Consider the following 12,652-nt stretch of genomic DNA (forward strand, 5'->3'; position numbering starts at 1 on the left):
CAACAAGCATTCTGTGGAGCTGTTCTAAACATGGTTTATCTCCTTGCTTCACATTAAAGTTACCTTAAATGGAAGCATATATTTTATGCTGGAAGAATAAGTGCTTCTCTTTAAGGTTAACCTAACTGTGTTTTACCACTAGACTCTGCTCTCGAGTATCAAGAAAGCAAACATAAACTGCTTTCATGTGTTGTGTTCTTTGTTTCTATGTAATCACACACAACTTTTTCACATCAACGATCAGCTGACAATGTGGGAGACGCCTCATCAAGCTCAAGCACCTCAGTCATAAGCTGCCTACTCACATTAGCATGAAGACAAATAGTTATTTCACAATAGGTGTGGAAGGGGCTTGGCCGTGAACTGCACAGCTATCAGTTTGTGTCCCCGAATATTTAAAATGAGCACGTCTCAGGGTAGAAACTCACTTTAATGAGACTCCTTGGAGGACTACCACCTACAAGAATGGGCTCCAGACAAGATGGAAGTCATGGAGTTAGCAGGAAGTCGTCTTTACCAGAGCTCTACGACTGTGGCCTTTTCTCTACCAAAACAGTAAGTAGTCCTTACCAGAGATGTCCAACTCTGGCCTTTTCCCTACCGAACCTGTCACAATTGGTACCCTAACAATAGCATTGACTTGTCTATATAATGCAGTAAGTGCTACTTGTTGGTGTAGTTTGACGTGACTTATGCAACAAAAAATCATCGGATAGTCAGTGTTATCCTCTTTTGCCAATAGAAATATTACTTCAAACAAAAGCATTATTTGAGGCCATAGCTCATAAGTGCTTCTCTTTGGGGTTGTCTTAACTCTGTTACTTATAGGTAATTTCCATAGCTCTCAGCTTTCCAGAAAATGCTGAATTCTACTTCAACTTGAGCACCTTTCTTTTATCAAGCCACAGAAAGTGCTATTAAGTTGAGGTCTGATTTTGCATTGAATTACAGCAACCACTTTTTAACGAGTCTCTACATCTACCTACATGTCACAACAGAAACCCAACAAAAGCATTGACTGGTTTGGTCTGCGTAAGTGCTTTTTATTGGAGTATCTTTTCATGGCCATTTGAAAGTAAGCATTCTGTGGTGCTTTTCTGAACATAGTTTTTCTCCCAGTTTCACATTAAAGTTACCTTAAATGGAAGCATACATTTTTTGCTGGAAGAATAAGTGCTTCTCTTTGGGGTAGCCATAACTGTGTTTTGCCACTAGGCTCTGCTCTTGAGTACCAAGAAAGACCACAAACTTATTTGATGTGTTATGTGGTGTTTTTAGCTAATCATGCACTCTTTTTTCATACAGAATGAATAGATTCTCTTTTGGATTACAGCAACTACTTTTTATTGAGTCTCTACATGTCACAACAGCAACCCTAACAAAAGCATTGATTTGTTTCGCCTGCAGTAAGTGCTTTTTATTTGTGTAGCTGTTAATGGCCATTCTACAACAAGCATTCTGTGGAGCTGTTCTAAACATGGTTTATCTCCTTGCTTCACATTAAAGTTACCTTAAATGGAAGCATATATTTTATGCTGGAAGAATAAGTGCTTCTCTTTAAGGTTAACCTAACTGTGTTTTACCACTAGACTCTGCTCTCGAGTATCAAGAAAGCAAACATAAACTGCTTTCATGTGTTGTGTTCTTTGTTTCTATGTAATCACACACAACTTTTTCACATCAACGATCAGCTGACAATGTGGGAGACGCCTCATCAAGCTCAAGCACCTCAGTCATAAGCTGCCTACTCACATTAGCATGAAGACAAATAGTTATTTCACAATAGGTGTGGAAGGGGCTTGGCCGTGAACTGCACAGCTATCAGTTTGTGTCCCCGAATATTTAAAATGAGCACGTCTCAGGGTAGAAACTCACTTTAATGAGACTCCTTGGAGGACTACCACCTACAAGAATGGGCTCCAGACAAGATGGAAGTCATGGAGTTAGCAGGAAGTCGTCTTTACCAGAGCTCTACGACTGTGGCCTTTTCTCTACCAAAACAGTAAGTAGTCCTTACCAGAGATGTCCAACTCTGGCCTTTTCCCTACCGAACCTGTCACAATTGGTACCCTAACAATAGCATTGACTTGTCTATATAATGCAGTAAGTGCTACTTGTTGGTGTAGTTTGACGTGACTTATGCAACAAAAAATCATCGGATAGTCAGTGTTATCCTCTTTTGCCAATAGAAATATTACTTCAAACAAAAGCATTATTTGAGGCCATAGCTCATAAGTGCTTCTCTTTGGGGTTGTCTTAACTCTGTTACTTATAGGTAATTTCCATAGCTCTCAGCTTTCCAGAAAATGCTGAATTCTACTTCAACTTGAGCACCTTTCTTTTATCAAGCCACAGAAAGTGCTATTAAGTTGAGGTCTGATTTTGCATTGAATTACAGCAACCACTTTTTAACGAGTCTCTACATCTACCTACATGTCACAACAGAAACCCAACAAAAGCATTGACTGGTTTGGTCTGCAGTAAGTGCTTTTTATTGGAGTATCTTTTCATGGCCATTTGAAAGTAAGCATTCTGTGGTGCTTTTCTGAACATAGTTTTTCTCCCAGTTTCACATTAAAGTTACCTTAAATGGAAGCATACATTTTTTGCTGGAAGAATAAGTGCTTCTCTTTGGGGTAGCCATAACTGTGTTTTGCCACTAGGCTCTGCTCTTGAGTACCAAGAAAGACCACAAACTTATTTGATGTGTTATGTGGTGTTTTTAGCTAATCATGCACTCTTTTTTCATACAGAATGAATAGATTCTCTTTTGGATTACAGCAACTACTTTTTATTGAGTCTCTACATGTCACAACAGCAACCCTAACAAAAGCATTGATTTGTTTCGCCTGCAGTAAGTGCTTTTTATTTGTGTAGCTGTTAATGGCCATTCTACAACAAGCATTCTGTGGAGCTGTTCTAAACATGGTTTATCTCCTTGCTTCACATTAAAGTTACCTTAAATGGAAGCATATATTTTTTGCTGGAAGAATAAGTGCTTCTCTTTAAGGTTAACCTAACTGTGTTTTACCAAGACTCTGCTCTCGAGTATCAAGAAAGCAAACATAAACTGCTTTCATGTGTTGATTTCTTTGTTTCTATGTAATCACACACAACTTTTTCACATCAGCGATCAGCTGATCAAGCTCAAGCACCTCAGTCATAAGCTGCCTACTCACATTAGCATGAAGACAAATAGTTATTTCACAATAGGTGTGGAAGGGGCTTGGCCGTGAACTGTACAGCTATCAGTTTGTGTCCCCGAATATTTAAAATGAGCACGTCTCAGGGTAGAAACTCACTTTAATGAGACTCCTTGGAGGACTACCACCTACAAGAATGGGCTCCAGACAAGATGGAAGTCATGGAGTTAGCAGGAAGTCGTCTTTACCAGAGCTCTACGACTGTGGCCTTTTCTCTACCAAAACAGTAAGTAGTCCTTACCAGAGATGTCCAACTCTGGCCTTTTCCCTACCGAACCTGTCACAATTGGTACCCTAACAATAGCATTGCTTTGTCTATATAATGCAGTAAGTGCTACTTGTTGGTGTAGTTTGACGTGACTTATGCAACAAAAAATCATCGGATAGTCAGTGTTATCCTCTTTTGCCAATAGAAATATTACTTCAAACAAAAGCATTATTTGAGGCCATAGCTCATAAGTGCTTCTCTTTGGGGTTGTCTTAACTCTGTTACTTATAGGTAATTTCCATAGCTCTCAGCTTTCCAGAAAATGCTGAATTCTACTTCAACTTGAGCACCTTTCTTTTATCAAGCCACAGAAAGTGCTATTAAGTTGAGGTCTGATTTTGCATTGAATTACAGCAACCACTTTTTAACGAGTCTCTACATCTACCTACATGTCACAACAGAAACCCAACAAAAGCATTGACTGGTTTGGTCTGCAGTAAGTGCTTTTTATTGGAGTATCTTTTCATGGCCATTTGAAAGTAAGCATTCTGTGGTGCTTTTCTGAACATAGTTTTTCTCCCAGTTTCACATTAAAGTTACCTTAAATGGAAGCATACATTTTTTGCTGGAAGAATAAGTGCTTCTCTTTGGGGTAGCCATAACTGTGTTTTGCCACTAGGCTCTGCTCTTGAGTACCAAGAAAGACCACAAACTTATTTGATGTGTTATGTGGTGTTTTTAGCTAATCATGCACTCTTTTTTCATACAGAATGAATAGATTCTCTTTTGGATTACAGCAACTACTTTTTATTGAGTCTCTACATGTCACAACAGCAACCCTAACAAAAGCATTGATTTGTTTCGCCTGCAGTAAGTGCTTTTTATTTGTGTAGCTGTTAATGGCCATTCTACAACAAGCATTCTGTGGAGCTGTTCTAAACATGGTTTATCTCCTTGCTTCACATTAAAGTTACCTTAAATGGAAGCATATATTTTTGCTGGAAGAATAAGTGCTTCTCTTTAAGGTTAACCTAACTGTGTTTTACCACTAGACTCTGCTCTCGAGTATCAAGAAAGCAAACATAAACTGCTTTCATGTGTTGTGTTCTTTGTTTCTATGTAATCACACACAACTTTTTCACATCAACGATCAGCTGACAATGTGGGAGACGCCTCATCAAGCTCAAGCACCTCAGTCATAAGCTGCCTACTCACATTAGCATGAAGACAAATAGTTATTTCACAATAGGTGTGGAAGGGGCTTGGCCGTGAACTGCACAGCTATCAGTTTGTGTCCCCGAATATTTAAAATGAGCACGTCTCAGGGTAGAAACTCACTTTAATGAGACTCCTTGGAGGACTACCACCTACAAGAATGGGCTCCAGACAAGATGGAAGTCATGGAGTTAGCAGGAAGTCGTCTTTACCAGAGCTCTACGACTGTGGCCTTTTCTCTACCAAAACAGTAAGTAGTCCTTACCAGAGATGTCCAACTCTGGCCTTTTCCCTACCGAACCTGTCACAATTGGTACCCTAACAATAGCATTGACTTGTCTATATAATGCAGTAAGTGCTACTTGTTGGTGTAGTTTGACGTGACTTATGCAACAAAAAATCATCGGATAGTCAGTGTTATCCTCTTTTGCCAATAGAAATATTACTTCAAACAAAAGCATTATTTGAGGCCATAGCTCATAAGTGCTTCTCTTTGGGGTTGTCTTAACTCTGTTACTTATAGGTAATTTCCATAGCTCTCAGCTTTCCAGAAAATGCTGAATTCTACTTCAACTTGAGCACCTTTCTTTTATCAAGCCACAGAAAGTGCTATTAAGTTGAGGTCTGATTTTGCATTGAATTACAGCAACCACTTTTTAACGAGTCTCTACATCTACCTACATGTCACAACAGAAACCCAACAAAAGCATTGACTGGTTTGGTCTGCAGTAAGTGCTTTTTATTGGAGTATCTTTTCATGGCCATTTGAAAGTAAGCATTCTGTGGTGCTTTTCTGAACATAGTTTTTCTCCCAGTTTCACATTAAAGTTACCTTAAATGGAAGCATACATTTTTTGCTGGAAGAATAAGTGCTTCTCTTTGGGGTAGCCATAACTGTGTTTTGCCACTAGGCTCTGCTCTTGAGTACCAAGAAAGACCACAAACTTATTTGATGTGTTATGTGGTGTTTTTAGCTAATCATGCACTCTTTTTTCATACAGAATGAATAGATTCTCTTTTGGATTACAGCAACTACTTTTTATTGAGTCTCTACATGTCACAACAGCAACCCTAACAAAAGCATTGATTTGTTTCGCCTGCAGTAAGTGCTTTTTATTTGTGTAGCTGTTAATGGCCATTCTACAACAAGCATTCTGTGGAGCTGTTCTAAACATGGTTTATCTCCTTGCTTCACATTAAAGTTACCTTAAATGGAAGCATATATTTTATGCTGGAAGAATAAGTGCTTCTCTTTAAGGTTAACCTAACTGTGTTTTACCACTAGACTCTGCTCTCGAGTATCAAGAAAGCAAACATAAACTGCTTTCATGTGTTGTGTTCTTTGTTTCTATGTAATCACACACAACTTTTTCACATCAACGATCAGCTGACAATGTGGGAGACGCACCTCAGTCATAAGCTGCCTACTCACATTAGCATGAAGACAAATAGTTATTTCACAATAGGTGTGGAAGGGGCTTGGCCGTGAACTGCCCAGCTATCAGTTTGTGTCCCCGAATATTTAAAATGAGCACGTCTCAGGGTAGAAACTCACTTTAATGAGACTCCTTGGAGGACTACCACCTACAAGAATGGGCTCCAGACAAGATGGAAGTCATGGAGTTAGCAGGAAGTCGTCTTTACCAGAGCTCTACGACTGTGGCCTTTTCTCTACCAAAACAGTAAGTAGTCCTTACCAGAGATGTCCAACTCTGGCCTTTTCCCTACCGAACCTGTCACAATTGGTACCCTAACAATAGCATTGACTTGTCTATATAATGCAGTAAGTGCTACTTGTTGGTGTAGTTTGACGTGACTTATGCAACAAAAAATCATCGGATAGTCAGTGTTATCCTCTTTTGCCAATAGAAATATTACTTCAAACAAAAGCATTATTTGAGGCCATAGCTCATAAGTGCTTCTCTTTGGGGTTGTCTTAACTCTGTTACTTATAGGTAATTTCCATAGCTCTCAGCTTTCCAGAAAATGCTGAATTCTACTTCAACTTGAGCACCTTTCTTTTATCAAGCCACAGAAAGTGCTATTAAGTTGAGGTCTGATTTTGCATTGAATTACAGCAACCACTTTTTAACGAGTCTCTACATCTACCTACATGTCACAACAGAAACCCAACAAAAGCATTGACTGGTTTGGTCTGCAGTAAGTGCTTTTTATTGGAGTATCTTTTCATGGCCATTTGAAAGTAAGCATTCTGTGGTGCTTTTCTGAACATAGTTTTTCTCCCAGTTTCACATTAAAGTTACCTTAAATGGAAGCATACATTTTTTGCTGGAAGAATAAGTGCTTCTCTTTGGGGTAGCCATAACTGTGTTTTGCCACTAGGCTCTGCTCTTGAGTACCAAGAAAGACCACAAACTTATTTGATGTGTTATGTGGTGTTTTTAGCTAATCATGCACTCTTTTTTCATACAGAATGAATAGATTCTCTTTTGGATTACAGCAACTACTTTTTATTGAGTCTCTACATGTCACAACAGCAACCCTAACAAAAGCATTGATTTGTTTCGCCTGCAGTAAGTGCTTTTTATTTGTGTAGCTGTTAATGGCCATTCTACAACAAGCATTCTGTGGAGCTGTTCTAAACATGGTTTATCTCCTTGCTTCACATTAAAGTTACCTTAAATGGAAGCATATATTTTTGCTGGAAGAATAAGTGCTTCTCTTTAAGGTTAACCTAACTGTGTTTTACCACTAGACTCTGCTCTCGAGTATCAAGAAAGCAAACATAAACTGCTTTCATGTGTTGTGTTCTTTGTTTCTATGTAATCACACACAACTTTTTCACATCAACGATCAGCTGACAATGTGGGAGACGCCTCATCAAGCTCAAGCACCTCAGTCATAAGCTGCCTACTCACATTAGCATGAAGACAAATAGTTATTTCACAATAGGTGTGGAAGGGGCTTGGCCGTGAACTGCCCAGCTATCAGTTTGTGTCCCCGAATATTTAAAATGAGCACGTCTCAGGGTAGAAACTCACTTTAATGAGACTCCTTGGAGGACTACCACCTACAAGAATGGGCTCCAGACAAGATGGAAGTCATGGAGTTAGCAGGAAGTCGTCTTTACCAGAGCTCTACGACTGTGGCCTTTTCTCTACCAAAACAGTAAGTAGTCCTTACCAGAGATGTCCAACTCTGGCCTTTTCCCTACCGAACCTGTCACAATTGGTACCCTAACAATAGCATTGACTTGTCTATATAATGCAGTAAGTGCTACTTGTTGGTGTAGTTTGACGTGACTTATGCAACAAAAAATCATCGGATAGTCAGTGTTATCCTCTTTTGCCAATAGAAATATTACTTCAAACAAAAGCATTATTTGAGGCCATAGCTCATAAGTGCTTCTCTTTGGGGTTGTCTTAACTCTGTTACTTATAGGTAATTTCCATAGCTCTCAGCTTTCCAGAAAATGCTGAATTCTACTTCAACTTGAGCACCTTTCTTTTATCAAGCCACAGAAAGTGCTATTAAGTTGAGGTCTGATTTTGCATTGAATTACAGCAACCACTTTTTAACGAGTCTCTACATCTACCTACATGTCACAACAGAAACCCAACAAAAGCATTGACTGGTTTGGTCTGCAGTAAGTGCTTTTTATTGGAGTATCTTTTCATGGCCATTTGAAAGTAAGCATTCTGTGGTGCTTTTCTGAACATAGTTTTTCTCCCAGTTTCACATTAAAGTTACCTTAAATGGAAGCATACATTTTTTGCTGGAAGAATAAGTGCTTCTCTTTGGGGTAGCCATAACTGTGTTTTGCCACTAGGCTCTGCTCTTGAGTACCAAGAAAGACCACAAACTTATTTGATGTGTTATGTGGTGTTTTTAGCTAACAGAATGAATAGATTCTCTTTTGGATTACAGCAACTACTTTTTATTGAGTCTCTACATGTCACAACAGCAACCCTAACAAAAGCATTGATTTGTTTCGCCTGCAGTAAGTGCTTTTTATTTGTGTAGCTGTTAATGGCCATTCTACAACAAGCATTCTGTGGAGCTGTTCTAAACATGGTTTATCTCCTTGCTTCACATTAAAGTTACCTTAAATGGAAGCATATATTTTATGCTGGAAGAATAAGTGCTTCTCTTTAAGGTTAACCTAACTGTGTTTTACCACTAGACTCTGCTCTCGAGTATCAAGAAAGCAAACATAAACTGCTTTCATGTGTTGTGTTCTTTGTTTCTATGTAATCACACACAACTTTTTCACATCAACGATCAGCTGACAATGTGGGAGACGCCTCATCAAGCTCAAGCACCTCAGTCATAAGCTGCCTACTCACATTAGCATGAAGACAAATAGTTATTTCACAATAGGTGTGGAAGGGGCTTGGCCGTGAACTGCCCAGCTATCAGTTTGTGTCCCCGAATATTTAAAATGAGCACGTCTCAGGGTAGAAACTCACTTTAATGAGACTCCTTGGAGGACTACCACCTACAAGAATGGGCTCCAGACAAGATGGAAGTCATGGAGTTAGCAGGAAGTCGTCTTTACCAGAGCTCTACGACTGTGGCCTTTTCTCTACCAAAACAGTAAGTAGTCCTTACCAGAGATGTCCAACTCTGGCCTTTTCCCTACCGAACCTGTCACAATTGGTACCCTAACAATAGCATTGACTTGTCTATATAATGCAGTAAGTGCTACTTGTTGGTGTAGTTTGACGTGACTTATGCAACAAAAAATCATCGGATAGTCAGTGTTATCCTCTTTTGCCAATAGAAATATTACTTCAAACAAAAGCATTATTTGAGGCCATAGCTCATAAGTGCTTCTCTTTGGGGTTGTCTTAACTCTGTTACTTATAGGTAATTTCCATAGCTCTCAGCTTTCCAGAAAATGCTGAATTCTACTTCAACTTGAGCACCTTTCTTTTATCAAGCCACAGAAAGTGCTATTAAGTTGAGGTCTGATTTTGCATTGAATTACAGCAACCACTTTTTAACGAGTCTCTACATCTACCTACATGTCACAACAGAAACCCAACAAAAGCATTGACTGGTTTGGTCTGCAGTAAGTGCTTTTTATTGGAGTATCTTTTCATGGCCATTTGAAAGTAAGCATTCTGTGGTGCTTTTCTGAACATAGTTTTTCTCCCAGTTTCACATTAAAGTTACCTTAAATGGAAGCATACATTTTTTGCTGGAAGAATAAGTGCTTCTCTTTGGGGTAGCCATAACTGTGTTTTGCCACTAGGCTCTGCTCTTGAGTACCAAGAAAGACCACAAACTTATTTGATGTGTTATGTGGTGTTTTTAGCTAATCATGCACTCTTTTTTCATACAGAATGAATAGATTCTCTTTTGGATTACAGCAACTACTTTTTATTGAGTCTCTACATGTCACAACAGCAACCCTAACAAAAGCATTGATTTGTTTCGCCTGCAGTAAGTGCTTTTTATTTGTGTAGCTGTTAATGGCCATTCTACAACAAGCATTCTGTGGAGCTGTTCTAAACATGGTTTATCTCCTTGCTTCACATTAAAGTTACCTTAAATGGAAGCATATATTTTTATGCTGGAAGAATAAGTGCTTCTCTTTAAGGTTAACCTAACTGTGTTTTACCACTAGACTCTGCTCTCGAGTATCAAGAAAGCAAACATAAACTGCTTTCATGTGTTGTGTTCTTTGTTTCTATGTAATCACACAACTTTTTCACATCAACGATCAGCTGACAATGTGGGAGACGCCTCATCAAGCTCAAGCACCTCAGTCATAAGCTGCCTACTCACATTAGCATGAAGACAAATAGTTATTTCACAATAGGTGTGGAAGGGGCTTGGCCGTGAACTGCCCAGCTATCAGTTTGTGTCCCCGAATATTTAAAATGAGCACGTCTCAGGGTAGAAACTCACTTTAATGAGACTCCTTGGAGGACTACCACCTACAAGAATGGGCTCCAGACAAGATGGAAGTCATGGAGTTAGCAGGAAGTCGTCTTTACCAGAGCTCTACGACTGTGGCCTTTTCTCTACCAAAACAGTAAGTAGTCCTTACCAGAGATGTCCAACTCTGGCCTTTTCCCTACCGAACCTGTCACAATTGGTACCCTAACAATAGCATTGACTTGTCTATATAATGCAGTAAGTGCTACTTGTTGGTGTAGTTTGACGTGACTTATGCAACAAAAAATCATCGGATAGTCAGTGTTATCCTCTTTTGCCAATAGAAATATTACTTCAAACAAAAGCATTATTTGAGGCCATAGCTCATAAGTGCTTCTCTTTGGGGTTGTCTTAACTCTGTTACTTATAGGTAATTTCCATAGCTCTCAGCTTTCCAGAAAATGCTGAATTCTACTTCAACTTGAGCACCTTTCTTTTATCAAGCCACAGAAAGTGCTATTAAGTTGAGGTCTGATTTTGCATTGAATTACAGCAACCACTTTTTAACGAGTCTCTACATCTACCTACATGTCACAACAGAAACCCAACAAAAGCATTGACTGGTTTGGTCTGCAGTAAGTGCTTTTTATTGGAGTATCTTTTCATGGCCATTTGAAAGTAAGCATTCTGTGGTGCTTTTCTGAACATAGTTTTTCTCCCAGTTTCACATTAAAGTTACCTTAAATGGAAGCATACATTTTTTGCTGGAAGAATAAGTGCTTCTCTTTGGGGTAGCCATAACTGTGTTTTGCCACTAGGCTCTGCTCTTGAGTACCAAGAAAGACCACAAACTTATTTGATGTGTTATGTGGTGTTTTTAGCTAATCATGCACTCTTTTTTCATACAGAATGAATAGATTCTCTTTTGGATTACAGCAACTACTTTTTATTGAGTCTCTACATGTCACAACAGCAACCCTAACAAAAGCATTGATTTGTTTAACAAAAGCATTGATTTGTTTCTGCCTGCAGTAAGTGCTTTTTATTTGTGTAGCTGTTAATGGCCATTCTACAACAAGCATTCTGTGGAGCTGTTCTAAACATGGTTTATCTCCTTGCTTCACATTAAAGTTACCTTAAATGGAAGCATATATTTTTTTGCTGGAAGAATAAGTGCTTCTCTTTAAGGTTAACCTAACTGTGTTTTACCACTAGACTCTGCTCTCGAGTATCAAGAAAGCAAACATAAACTGCTTTCATGTGTTGTGTTCTTTGTTTCTATGTAATCACACACAACTTTTTCACATCAACGATCAGCTGACAATGTGGGAGACGCCTCATCAAGCTCAAGCACCTCAGTCATAAGCTGCCTACTCACATTAGCATGAAGACAAATAGTTATTTCACAATAGGTGTGGAAGGGGCTTGGCCGTGAACTGCCCAGCTATCAGTTTGTGTCCCCGAATATTTAAAATGAGCACGTCTCAGGGTAGAAACTCACTTTAATGAGACTCCTTGGAGGACTACCACCTACAAGAATGGGCTCCAGACAAGATGGAAGTCATGGAGTTAGCAGGAAGTCGTCTTTACCAGAGCTCTACGACTGTGGCCTTTTCTCTACCAAAACAGTAAGTAGTCCTTACCAGAGATGTCCAACTCTGGCCTTTTCCCTACCGAACCTGTCACAATTGGTACCCTAACAATAGCATTGACTTGTCTATATAATGCAGTAAGTGCTACTTGTTGGTGTAGTTTGACGTGACTTATGCAACAAAAAATCATCGGATAGTCAGTGTTATCCTCTTTTGCCAATAGAAATATTACTTCAAACAAAAGCATTATTTGAGGCCATAGCTCATAAGTGCTTCTCTTTGGGGTTGTCTTAACTCTGTTACTTATAGGTAATTTCCATAGCTCTCAGCTTTCCAGAAAATGCTGAATTCTACTTCAACTTGAGCACCTTTCTTTTATCAAGCCACAGAAAGTGCTATTAAGTTGAGGTCTGATTTTGCATTGAATTACAGCAACCACTTTTTAACGAGTCTCTACATCTACCTACATGTCACAACAGAAACCCAACAAAAGCATTGACTGGTTTGGTCTGCAGTAAGTGCTTTTTATTGGAGTATCTTTTCATGGCCATTTGAAAGTAAGCATTCTGTGGTGCTTTTCTGAACAT

Source organism: Oncorhynchus gorbuscha, linkage group LG26 (assembly GCF_021184085.1).
Source record: "Oncorhynchus gorbuscha isolate QuinsamMale2020 ecotype Even-year linkage group LG26, OgorEven_v1.0, whole genome shotgun sequence".
NCBI lineage: Eukaryota > Metazoa > Chordata > Actinopteri > Salmoniformes > Salmonidae > Oncorhynchus > Oncorhynchus gorbuscha.